Source organism: Fundulus heteroclitus, chromosome 4 (genome assembly GCF_011125445.2).
Source record: "Fundulus heteroclitus isolate FHET01 chromosome 4, MU-UCD_Fhet_4.1, whole genome shotgun sequence".
Taxonomy (NCBI): Eukaryota; Metazoa; Chordata; class Actinopteri; order Cyprinodontiformes; family Fundulidae; genus Fundulus; species Fundulus heteroclitus.
Window position 1 is genome coordinate 17,087,981 of NC_046364.1, and position 13,121 is coordinate 17,101,101.

The window sequence follows — 13,121 nt, forward strand, 5'->3', positions numbered from 1 at the left end:
TTCTCCACATGTTAGACTTTAAAAGCAACAATTTGGCCTAATGTGAATGGGTCAGTGGAGGAAGCCCTGCATAAAGGGAGCTTAGATGTTAGCCAATAAATTACAAATTAATTAAAAGTAGGTTATAAACCCGGCTTAGAAAAACATTTATTAAGAAATTTTCAAAAAAAGAAAGAAGAGAGCCGATTCAAACGGATGTAGGTAATTTTTCCCCTCTGCCATTCTATAACTTAGCTTTCCGTCATTTCATCCCTGACTTTTTTCGGTAACAAGAGCGGGCGGTCTGCTATAGGACGTCTCATACCAAACTTGCATAAATCTCCATCCATTTGTTTCAAACCTGCTTTGATGACCAACAATGTAGACTTAGGTCCTTCTCCCAATTCTCTGCTGTAATCTAATGTCCTTATATAAATCCGATAAATAACATCCGCCAGATGGTCGGAGTCATTTGGGTTTGATCAAAGGTCAAAACCCAGGCAGATTTTAAAAGGAGTCATCTGGTCCAAACAGCTCAGAACCCAAAATACGCAAGTGGTGTGCAAAGCTTTCAGAGGTTTGAGCAATTTTTTGAACATTTATTACCCTATTTCACAAAAATACTTAACTACGATGAACAATAAACAGACGCACTAGTTTAAGTACCTGGGTATTGAACACCGTGTACAGGTACGAGACTGGAGTAGGACGTGATGAACTGGCAGTGGACCAGAGTGTGCAGATGGGTCACGGACTTGCAGTGGCGTCTTGAAAAGCGCCGTATAAGAGCAATCAATTCAACATTGTAACAGATCATCGGACCTGGATGTTTGCTTAACCTGAGCTCACCACAAGCTTTTCATCTATCACCTATGACATCACTACTTTGAACAAACTGTTTCCAAGAAGTCTTAACACCTGGTGCTACAATTTGTAAACTATAGCTGCAAGGTGGTTTGAGAATACAATTGCCCTGTATTACTAAGGGTGACGCCAAACGCTTGTTTAAATATATTCACCCTATTCAGCCATCTGACAGCCTCTTTAAACAATTGCTGCTGTCGTGACCGCCGTGTCATCCATTACGAGGAGATGCGCCGCCCCACCTTAAAACCGCAGGCCAGCTCTACGTTTAGAGCCGAGACACACCGTGACCCAGAAAACCCGGCGAACACCAGTTTGCTTGCTTTGTCCTCAGACTGTCGCTAGTATAAACAAACTCTTATCCTTCACATCTTCCATCAACCTCGCTCGTTTTAAAGGTCTGTCCGCTTTCAGTTTCTCCAGCACCATCAATCTCCTCTTTTAGTGCTTGTCAGGTTAAGGTTCAAAGCAAACAGGTTGCCTCCGAGACATTACATTCCCCGGTTTATGTCGACATGCGATCTACAACGCTGCAACCTGTTTTTGAACAGGTTACAGTGACACGGGATCGTATTAGGTGTGATATATTCTCATGTGTGATCATCCAAGCATATCATTTTCCTTCTGTAAACAGTAAAGCTAAATTTATGTCCCCCCATTGAGATTCAGGTTCCTCCTGTCGCCAACAAATGCTTCCAACCTGAGACGTAACGGAGAGGCGCAGCTTTAGCAGACAGTCCACTGTTGGCTGTGGCGATACAGAAACCTCACTAAAAGGAACATCTTGTACTTTCTCAGGTAAAGTGGTCGTTTGTCAAGGTGTATTACGCTTAGGTAGGATTACAAACCTATTTATTAGAGAAACAAAAAAAGAAAGAAGTAAAACAATCACATTCCTGTACATATGTGCGTGTTGTTTTGAAGCCAAATGGTAACACACAACCGGGGGGGAGAAAAAGCGAACGTATAATAGAAAACAGACTGAGCTGTTCAGTTGCCGTACTTGTCGTCATGCATGTAAATTCCTCATCATCGCAACACGGAGGCACCAATCTGCCCTCAGCTGCTGAGCGAGCTATAACACGGGCGTGTTATTTTCAAACCAGTCGCTGCGGTCCAAACAAGTCGCATTAAAGCCGCGAGATTGCTTCCCTGGCTGTTTAGACAAATGTCCACACTGCAAATGTTTTTATCATGGCCAATAAGCTTCATGGTAATGGCACTGCAGCCAAAAGAAAACAACATGCACTCCCTGGAGCTACGCAGCGTGATCTGTCCAAATCCATTAGGGGCTTTTTTCCCCCCCTCCCCTCTGAACTGTAGCTTTATTTGCTTGTATAAGGGTCTTTGCTCTTGAGATTAACTGTTTTTACTATTGATTTTGCTCAGCTGAGGAACTGCATGACGCTGTTTATCACGGCATGGCATGCGCTTCTAGTCCAAACGAGGGTTTCTCTTCCGTCACCTTGGTAAATTACCGAGGAAAATAGCAAAGAGTGGGGGTTGAAAAACTTTACCGCAGTCCAATTAAATCTGACATTTGTTGCAAAACTTAATAAGAACTGAAAATGAGGCAAGCCAGAAATTCTACATTTACCTTTCACTATCAGAACCTCATTTCCCACCATAAACCTACAGTTTCTCAAAACAAACATACAAAACATAAACTTTCGGGACCCCCCCACCCCTTAAACAAAGAGTACATAAAAAGGCTGATTTGGCCTAAAATCAATATCACGGTATATTGAGCAGTTCACCTCGATAACGACAAATCAACCATAACTCTCACAGCCCCCTGGGCTAAAAATAAAATGATAATGACCCATGTGGAGAGGCCAAGCCTGTGGTCAACATTATACAAAGATAACTATTAAGCTGGGCACATGAGTTTCTAGTCCAATTGAGGGTTTTGTTCCATCGCCTTAACGACTGTCAGGTGAGGAGTCACGCCCCAAATAAATAACTTCACATTTAAAAATAAGCCTTTTAAAAAAAAACAAAAAACAACTTCAGACTGGCAAAATTTACCAGCGACTTTAGAAAAAACACACGCCCAAGGTTTCTTCTAATAAGCGGACTTGGCGACACCGATTCCGCGTTCAATTTTCATCGTACAGACAGTCTTTGGACTGTGTGGTTTATTGGACAATGTAGTCTAAAACGATATTTTGTTCAATATTTCAGATAGATGAAAAAAAAGATGGTAAATCTTTAGATATTAGTTAAACTACAAGCTCTCCAAGCCGTTTTCTTAGGATTGCCTCAATCTGCCCCATGGGACCCCCCCCACTGAGGAATTTCCAGGTTACTATAATGAAGGCGTCAATGACAGACACTCACAAGCTGTGATTTCTAGTCAGCCTCACATTGAGCCAGGGCACATGCGTTTTGCACAGCCGATTTTTTGAAGACTTCCTTTCCCGGTGCAGAACTGTATTCTACTCGGCGGACATTATTGCGTTGTTCCAGGTGACATGCAGCCGGAGCATTGTAATAGCTTTCTTAACCAAGTTAACCCTGTGGTGGAGGCGTGCATTACAGCCGTGCTCTATCTGCTGATGTGAAGAAAAACAGAAGGAACCGCAGCGCAGTGTAATGTCATTTAAAGCTGCTGAGGTACCAAGCGTGTGTGTGTGTGTGTATATATATATATATATATATATATATATATATATATATATATATATATAGCATTTTATCAACCACCCCATGTTGAATGGAATCTGAACACTGTCGCTTCATGCTTGCTCAGTATGAGGGATTGCTGCAAAGCCATGGACAATGCAGACGACTCTCCCTGTAGCTCTACGCTTCTTCAGGAGTGAATGCTGCTTGTTAATACTTGATGCAATCAACTGGGTTCCCTTAGATAGGAAATGTTTTGACCAATCTGTATAATCTGACCCAATCTGTATAATCTAATTGAATTTGACTTCGGAAAGTGCCTTGAGATTACTTGTTTCATGAACTGGCGCTATATAAAAATTGAATTGAACAAGTGTCGGGATCAGCGCATACTTAAGCTCAAAGTACTTCTCGATTCTGAGATCGACCAACTTGGAAATACATGCATTAGTGACCATATATTCAAAAAATGTGGCAATAATATCGTGATTTTTTTTTAAGGACTTAAAATTGTCCCTTGGCGACCGCTAGGCTGAAAATCCACAATTTGGGTCACGTGGTACGATGACGTAATTCGTAGGTGTAGCCTTGGCTGCGCTACATAGAGTTCAATGAAGTACACCACAACAAGTTCAGATGGCGATTCACAAAGTGATGGTTTTAACACGAAAGACAGCGCAAGCGTCTGTTCCGACTCGGGTAAGTGTGAGAAAAACATTTTAGGAGAACAAACAAAATGGGTTGCTGGTGTATAATTGGAACCGGGGCTTATAATCGCGGTTCCGGCTGACAGTTCGGATGTAAACACGGAAACAACTCGTCGAAGTCCGATTGCCTGGCATCGTTTATGACGGCTGAAGTTTGTTTTCATGGTGAGAACAAAGTTCCACGTGTGGATAACAGCTGCTTTGAGGGAAAGTAAACCTTAGACAAACTACGAAACATTTGTTGCAACAGAGAGATGAATCTTTCATCATCACCATCATCATCATCAAGACAGGAAAAGAAAAAAGGGAGCTCGCTTTTCCAGAGACACTGAAGTTGTAGCCGATCATCCATCTTTGCTTCAGTCTGCTCCAACTGTGTAATTTGTGGATGTTCTCTAATTTACTCATCAATATCACAAGTGAGGCTGGTGTCATCTGAGCAGCAGCGTTGTGTTTTTTTTTTTGTTTGATTCCTCAGATGACAGCGGATTCTGCGCTATGATTAGGGCAACGGGGACAGATCCTCCCACGCGCTGCCACCATGCTACAGTATTGATGTGCTCTGAGGCATTCCCGCACATCACTTCTTCAAAGCCCTTTCATGCTCTACACTAAAGCTCAACACACAAACACGTCTTTAGAAAAAGGAAAAAAAAAAAGCTGTGACATTTCCTCCTGAATCTGCGAGGACACCAGGCTGCTTTCTTTCAATGAACTAAACAGCTTTCTGCGGCGATCATTTAAGTAGAAAATCCAATTAATTAATTGTAGATGAAAAATTACCATAGGCGAGTTGCAGGGAAAAGATAATCAGTGTCAGAATCAAGTGATGCACGGCTGAGTAATGAGGTCACGTTGCTTATGAGTGGATGAACGAAGGCGGTCTTGAAAGCAATAGTGTTTTAGACCTACTAAAGTGATTAACGCGGCAAAAAAAAAAAAATCAACTTGAATTGGCCAATTGAATTGGCCAATTGTTGGGCCTTTTTCTTTCTAAGAAAACAAACAGAGCACGATGCTTAAAAGCCCAAAAGCAAATGAGACAGCGTTTCTGCAGCACTAAACACTGTGCACGCAGGCTATAAAAGACTATATCTTTATAGCCAGTGAGGGGGGAGGAAGAGCTGAATCTAACCTGGGCTCTCATCCCAGGAAAAGATGGATCACCAGTTTTATGGCAAAGCAGCAACTGTGCAACAAGCACTCGCAGTGTTCCCTGTTTTTTTTTTTCTTTTCTGCTGTAACTGGCGATTCACAAATTAGAAAATCCAATCAATGCTGCAGAAACTAGCGTTGCATAATTCCTTTATGGCTTCACAGCGTACAGAGGACAAAATGGTAGCAGGAGAAAACAAAAGACAACTGCCCCATTAAAACATCATACAATAGTATCTAAAGATTAAGAAGAGGGAAAAAACAGGAAAAATATTCCATGCTTTGTCTCTCTGATGAATCATTTGTCTCGAGCTCCAACATGTACAGCTAGCATAGAGGCCGGATGAGAGAGTAAAAAAAAACACAAAACACTGCGACGGGCTGCGTCTCGCCTGAACCTACAGAACTGCACCAAAACTATAATCTCTACTGAGTAACCATTTTTTTCCTCCAAATAAAGAACAAAACAACATGTTCATGGTAGCAGAACATATGCTATCAAGTTAACAAGAGGACAAATTTCCAGAGAGGCACTGATCAGGAATATGTGGCCCAGTAGAAATCTCTGATTCTAAAGCTTTGATCCGACAACGCCAGTCATCTCTCCTCCTGGGAGCGGTCATTACTTACGCTACGAGCAAAGACAATATATTATGGCTGTGAGAGCAGTCATTACACCTTTTACCAGAGAGGACGTTTTAAACTGTGCTTACAAAGCTTAAACAGAAGGCTAAATGTGTATCACCTGAAGAATTTAGATCCTAAACGCTGAGAACAGCATCTGTTGCTGTTTTCTGTTCAGCCTTCCTGTTATGCACTAAAAGTCTGTCTCTCTAATCTGGCAACCTGAATTAACCTGTGACGCATCTATACGTGGCATAGAAAATAAATTTTCCTTTTTAACGGCTTATCACATTGTAGCGCTGCATGTGACGTTCCTAAAAAAAAAAAAAAAAATAATAATAATAATAATAATAATAATAATAATAATAATAATAATAAAGAACACACTAAAAATAAAAAACTGCAGATTTTGATCCTTCCTCCCTCGGCTACAACTTCCACGAGGAAGAGTGTTTGTTACTAGCGCGGCAACCTGCTAGCGCCCAAATACCATCAACTGATGGGAAAAGATGGGAGTTTATTTTATTTTATTGAAACTACGACAAAAAGCGACAAATGGACATTATCTGGAAAAGCAAAATAAGGATTCTTGTTTAATACAAATTCTTGACAAATAATTTTCTTTAAAAAAAAAAAAAGCCTCTGAATAAACTTCCTTTGGTGACTTCAGTGATCGATGACTGCATCTCAGCATTTCATTGAAAAATAACTCAAGAGATCAAATAAAAATGTAAGGCTTAAGGAGCTTTTCCTTAAGCATCAACATCACACCGTTTTGATGTCGTTTTCTCCAGACCCTTAAAGTGTTTCAACTTTATTTCAGTGCTCAGACGGATAAACTTCAATCTAATTAATCTTTACCCCCGAGAACCACTACATTTCTAGCTAGCAAAAAAAACCCTCCTCTTTAACCTAATTAATAACCCTAAATAAATTACACATCTCAATACAGACTCACTACAGCAACTTTGTGAACAAAATTAAGTTCAAAAGCGTTTATAGACCACAACACATCCATTCTCTAATTAAACAAAAAATATATATTCCAAGAGCTCTGAACATCGCTGAAAGTGTTCAAAATGCTAAATTAGTGTACACGAGCCAAATCCTTCCTTAGCTTGCTTTTAGTTGCTGCGAGGCCAGGAGATGATGGCCACACAAAGCCGGCATAATCCTCCTGTCCTGGACTAATCTGACGCCTCCGACCTCGACCAACACTCTTCAACTTCCTCGTTCCGCCATGTTTCCGTCACCCGACCCAACGCTGGACAGGTTGAGAAAGGCGCACCGCACCATCACCCCTGAGCAGATGGAGGACGGGAATGTTCCTTTGACAACTGGTCGAATATTCCAGGGAATGTATATTTAATGCGAGAGAACATTTTTCGCCCAACATCTGCAGAGACCATTGGGAACAAGCCATTACGCAACCCCTCCGACATTCAGCTGCCAACAGCTTGTTTATCACCAATATTAAACTGTTGAATAAGGAAATGGGAGTTTGCTCGAGTCGACGTTGAGTGCTAAATTTCCCTTCACATCTGATGGCACTGACAGACTCATAAAAACGTGTCTGGCAAATTACTACGAAGCAAAGCTCCTAACAGCTTCATCATGATGAGCGCAAATTGATGCTAAAAATGATCTGCTGAACAGAAATGGGAAATCTTTGACAAGACAGATCAAAATAAAGCAGCTCTCTTGTTGACAATGGGAAAAAGGCCAAACGTGTTTTACCAGAAGACATACAGAAGAAAAAAACAAAAAAACAAAACATGAATGAATTCAATTTTAGGCCAAATCCTCTGGGCCTCATGTTGCCATATTACCATCTTTTTGTATTGATTCTACAATGGCAAGAGCAAGAAGAATGTGTAATAAATCTGAAGATAAAACACCCTTGTAAGTAGAAATCAATGGCAGACAAGTTGGTAAAGAAAGTGTCCAGATTAACCACTCCTAAAGCTTCTGAAAACATTAATCATACAACAAATAAAAGGGACAATCATTCTCGCAAAGCTGCTGTTGCTCTTTGCACCAAAGCCGTTTATCTATGTGGTCAGGTGATGGACCCCAGCAGAAACGCTCTGCGTTTTCCAGATGAGATGGCCCAGACTGATCAATTATTTAGGCCTTTTCTGCTCTTATAGCCGTGCGTGGATCTATATTGAGTAGGCGGTCGTTTCCTGTATGTCACGGAGAACGGCGGCACTCGGCCCGGCCGGCCTGTGACGGCGGCAGACTAAGCCCACACGCTGAGCGGCACGAGCTCCGGTGTCTGCCGAGCTCCTTTAATAAAGCAGAAGTTAAAACAAAACCACAGGTCTAACACTGAGAGCGGTGTCCTAAGATCTGCCCTAGTGTTGCTGAGACTGCTAGCAGCGCTCGCTGTGCATTAGCTCTGCATGACGCACTCCACCACAGGGAGCGTACACTTCACTGAGCTGGATTCCACTCCAGAGGTGTGTGTGTGTGTGTGTGTGTGTGTGTCTTATGGTCTAGTAGGACACGGTATGAGACTGAACATGTGGCTGTGTGGAACAGGGCTGGGCGACATGGACCGAAAACAACATCTCCATATATCTAGGCTGCATGGCGATATACGATATTTATCACGATTAGAGATCGACCGATACAGGGTTGCTTCTTTAAGGCTGATTTTGGAATAGGATTGTTTAGCTAAGTCGGCCATTATTTTTTACACTAGTCTCACCAATCCCCGATATGCATTGCCGATTTTTTTTTTTTTTCGGACCGATTCTTAAAGCGGATATTGCTTTTCATTTATCCATTAGCAAGTTAAAACTAATTATGATAACATATGTTACACATGTTTGATTTAAACAAAAAGAAACATTAACAAAACAAAAGACATTAACAATGGATAGCAAACAATGCAGGACATTTAAATATATAACAATAAAAACAAACCTAGCATTTAAATGTTTGTGCAATTATTGTAGCAACATTAAGGCCTTTGTAGTCCAAATGACCTTCCTGAGAACATTTGTAAGCAGAAATATAAAAACAGCAAAAGTAAATGTGAACAATTTAAACCAGAGTGTGCTAACGGACCGGTAAAACACGCACGTTATCGCCCAAAGCTGATACAAGAAAAACAAATATCTACCAAAAATATCGGCAGCACAATGTATCAGGCAACCTCTAATCACGCTATGTCTTTCTTTTCATAAACTATATATATATAAAAAAAAAACTATGAATCAAAGCTTTATCCCAAATGTCTCACGGTCACATTTTTTAACAGTTGAAAAATAACCTACTGGAATACAATAAAAGTATAATTCTATAGCAACATAGATCATCTTCATATAACTAGTCTCATCTCATATCTTCTTTTAAAATTTTTGATATTTTTAAAATTCAGAAATATCGCCCAGCGGGTTATTATGTAACTAGCCAAGATTGGTGTGAGGCTGGTGGGAACAATGAAACCAATCAAAGTTCTGTGTTGTTTTTTGGTGGGGTGGTAAATGATGAATTTATGTACACGATAAATCTCTCAAACCAAACATAGCGTCTCTTCTCATTAAATGTCTTGCGTGAACGATGTAGTCCATAGCTAAGTGTCAACTCCTCTTCTAAGGCAGCCCACTTTAAGAATATCAAGGATTTTCTTTAAAAAGTGCGATTACGTAGCTCTGCAACGTTTTCAAGGAGTACAACAAAAACCCTTTCAGCAAACACTTTCAACCTCATTCGGGATATTTCCTACCATTTTTGATAAACAACGCCTTAGAACTTTCTACAATCTACAAATTTGGTATTGGGACTGGAATAAATAACATCTACCAATAGTTATTTTGGCTCGATCAGTAATAATAATAATCCTTTATGTTTCTATATGTCAACATGGCATAAAACAGGGATCAGGAAGTTTTCTGATAATATTACGCGACAAATTAAAAAAAAAGATACTTGAGATTCGACCATTCTTATGATCATCTTCATAATAAATCAAAATTAAAAATCTGACAACCAGGAGAAAAACAGATACGTCGGTGGACATTTTTACACAGCTAAGACCTGCTTAGTTTGCAGTTTCAACACAGAAGAAAAAGATGGAACAAAAATGGCAGCGTGGGTGTAAAAATCTAATATTTGGAATACTAATGAAGGGATGAAGGAACTTGTAGAAATAATGTTACAGTAAAACTAAACTAACTAAAACCAACTTTTATGGTGCGCAGGTCTTACTTTGGTGTAATTGTGGTTATCTTGCACCTTTTGCCATTTTAAACCTTCATGGTGCCGGTTGCGTCATACGAGCCTTTTTCAGGTACGGACAGGAAGTTGCTGTCATGGGACCTTACTGCCCATGTTTCAATTCTCACCCAGACTAGGGACAGTTTTTTTTTTTAAAGTAATTTTATGTGATCTACTCTTATCTTATGTGACTTCAAAAAACAATGTCTACCAACAGGAGGTCACTTAAACCGATGTGCAGTGGCTAAGGACTTGGCCAAAATGGTTTGTTTACAGGGACCAAATGGCAGTGAGTGGGTTGGAAATGGGCTAGGAACCGAACCTGAGCCCATGAGCAGAGTGTGTTTTTTTTACAATTTATCTTTTTCTTTAAGAAACAGAAACCAAAATCAAGGCCTTAACGTGGAACCATCGGGTGCTGCTCGCTTCGGCCTATTCTAGTTTTGGTGGTTTCATATTTAACGTCCCGCTGGAGTTGGGTATAAAACAAACCCAACTCCAGCGGGACGTTTGGTGCCAACGACGTGCAACTTCGTACGGTCTTTGACAGCCGCCGATTTAAAAATCAATTTCTCTGCAAGGAAATGTAGAAATGTGCCTCTAATAAACAACATCTGCCAGCTGGGGGTGGGTCAGACGTACTTTGCTTTAAATCAGAGGACCCTAGTCCATCATATTTCCATTGGCTCAAGTGGGACAAAGCTGGGATCAATGCAACCAGAAAAAAACATAATTCATGACAAACTTCATTGCAAAAAACAGCCAAACGAAGGTGTGAAAGGGGTGAACTTTGAACCCGTTAAAGCAGTTTAGGTAAAAGCAGAGGTTTTAAACGAGTGCACGGTGTTAATGCGGGTATAATCCATGCATTAGGTCAAACACTGCAACAGAGTTAAGGTATTTGAGGGATTGGCTTCACCAGCTCCCAAACACACCAAAAATCATAGTGCTCAAACACACAAAGAAACATAATAAATATGTTTAGTAAAAAAAAAAGGAGCCACCATTCTGTGGGGTTTAAAGTTTAATTAGCAAAGACATAATGAGTGCCAGGAGGAAGAAGAAACCTTGTTCATGGTGCTCCAGTTAAAAGAAAGAGAACCACATGTGCAGCAGAGCAGCAGAACCCCTTCCAGTTCTTCCGTGGGTCCATTCCGGTAGGGACCCCCAGGGGTCCCAGGATCTCACTCTGTCCCCACTAATGGCTCGTCAGAACCGAGTGTGTTCCCCACACACACACACACACACACACACACACACACACACACACACACACTGAAGACATGTGTTTTTCCACAGTTAATAAATGTTATTGTCCCTGAGGAAGGGGGGGGGGTAGCTGACTGTAACGCTGCTCCAGCTACAGAGCTGTTTGTTAGCTCTTACCCAAACGTAGCAGCTCGTTGGAGCCGCTTCGGGGGGCAGCTGAAGCCCGGAGCAGCAGGCAGAGCTAGGTTAGCTCGGTGGGCTGAGCTAGCTGGGCTGAGAGCGAGCCTTAGCAGGCTGGCACAGCGACACAATGAGCTCAGAGAGCAGCAGCCCTGGCTAGCTGCTGCATGCTGTCCTACAGCTAGCCTCGCTCGGCGGCTAACGAGTCGTAGCCGTGTTAACGTTCACGAGGAGAGAGAGAGAAAAAGGGGGGTTTTAAAAAGAAATAATGGAGAAAAAAAAAACTTACCGACTTAGCTAAACAATCCTATTCCAAACCGCTCTCCGTCCATGGCGGTGGGCGCTCCGTACGAAGAACAAATCTATGCTGGGGCGGCCCGAGTCGCAATAAAAGCTCGAAATCAAAAAAAAAAAAAAAAAAAAAAAAAAATCCGAAGCTCTAGTAGAAACCAGTGGCAGCGCACTCCCCCAGACAGCCGACAACAAGAGAGGAGGGGAGGCCAGCGATTCACTGGACTTCTGCCATCACACTTGGAGACGCCGTCCACAGCGAAAGCAGCCGAGTCCCCGATAGCATCGTCCCCGCGCGCCCCTACCGAGCCGCAGCCTTCCTCGCGCGAATCCCGCAGCGAACGGCTTCACCATCCAGGGTTTAATTCCTCCGTGTTCGCCGTTCGTGGTGGTGGTGGACGAGCAGCGCTCTCGCTTCTTTCTGTGTGTGGGAACCGATACAATGTAGTCAGGCAGCAGCAGCAGCGGGAGCGGCTAGGAAACCCAGGAGGGGGGCGAGTTCCTGTCGGATCGAACTGTCACAGAGCCACGGGGCGGAAGGAAAAGCCGGAACTGGATTAGCCGGACTGCGACTTGCCGAGTCCGCTCTGCAGCGGGAAACAGCCAGCCGTTTGAACCCAGCTGCCACGAGTTGACCCACGTAGAGGCGTTTTGTAGGGGTGGGGGAGGGGTGGCAAGATTTTTTACAAATGCCGGGGGTCACCAGTTCAAGTTGCCTCAATCCCCCAGTTTTAAATTAGATTCAAAGCTGCGGCCCCAAAGGTCAATAATGTCACTCTGACAAGAAGGTTGTATGTTTATTATTATTGTGTTCGGCACAGGAATCATACACTGGGATGGTGGTGCTGTCAGAAATAGCTGCAACAAGATGCAAAAATGACTGGAACCACTTGATGAAACCGACTGTATTAGATCAGGGCTTCTAAACTTTAATGCCGAGCCAGTCGGTCAGAGTTGGCTGATTTTATTTCATTTTTCCCCCTCCTTGTTTGTCACTGATCACTATTTTTCAAGTACAATACAGAAAAATCAAAATTGGTCATTGGCAATGAAAAACGTGACAGGTGTTTCTCTGGTGATAACTGAACTATGTTAGCCGCAGCATGTGTTTGAACTAATTTGTCTTTTATCCACTAGTTTGAAATGTCCAGGGTTTAAATCTGAAAATTCAACTGCCTCTGAAAATTCAACTTAACATGGCCTGACTTTGAAATTCAATATGGCTGCCACGTATGTGAAAACTATTGGAAGTTACAGTAA

At 42.0% G+C, this 13,121-nt stretch overlaps 1 protein-coding gene across 1 annotated transcript in view; it reads right to left on the reverse strand.

The window, feature by feature from the left end:
* The window catches only part of LOC105916377 (zinc finger protein 609), a 104,009-nt gene extending 91,699 nt beyond the window's left edge, over window positions 1–12,310 (reverse strand). Inside the window, exon 1 of the mRNA XM_021309631.2 lies at window positions 11,860–12,310. The gene's annotated coding sequence lies outside the window, so the exon portion shown is untranslated. The remainder of the gene's footprint in view (window positions 1–11,859) is intronic.
* Window positions 12,311–13,121: the final 811 nt, after the last annotated feature.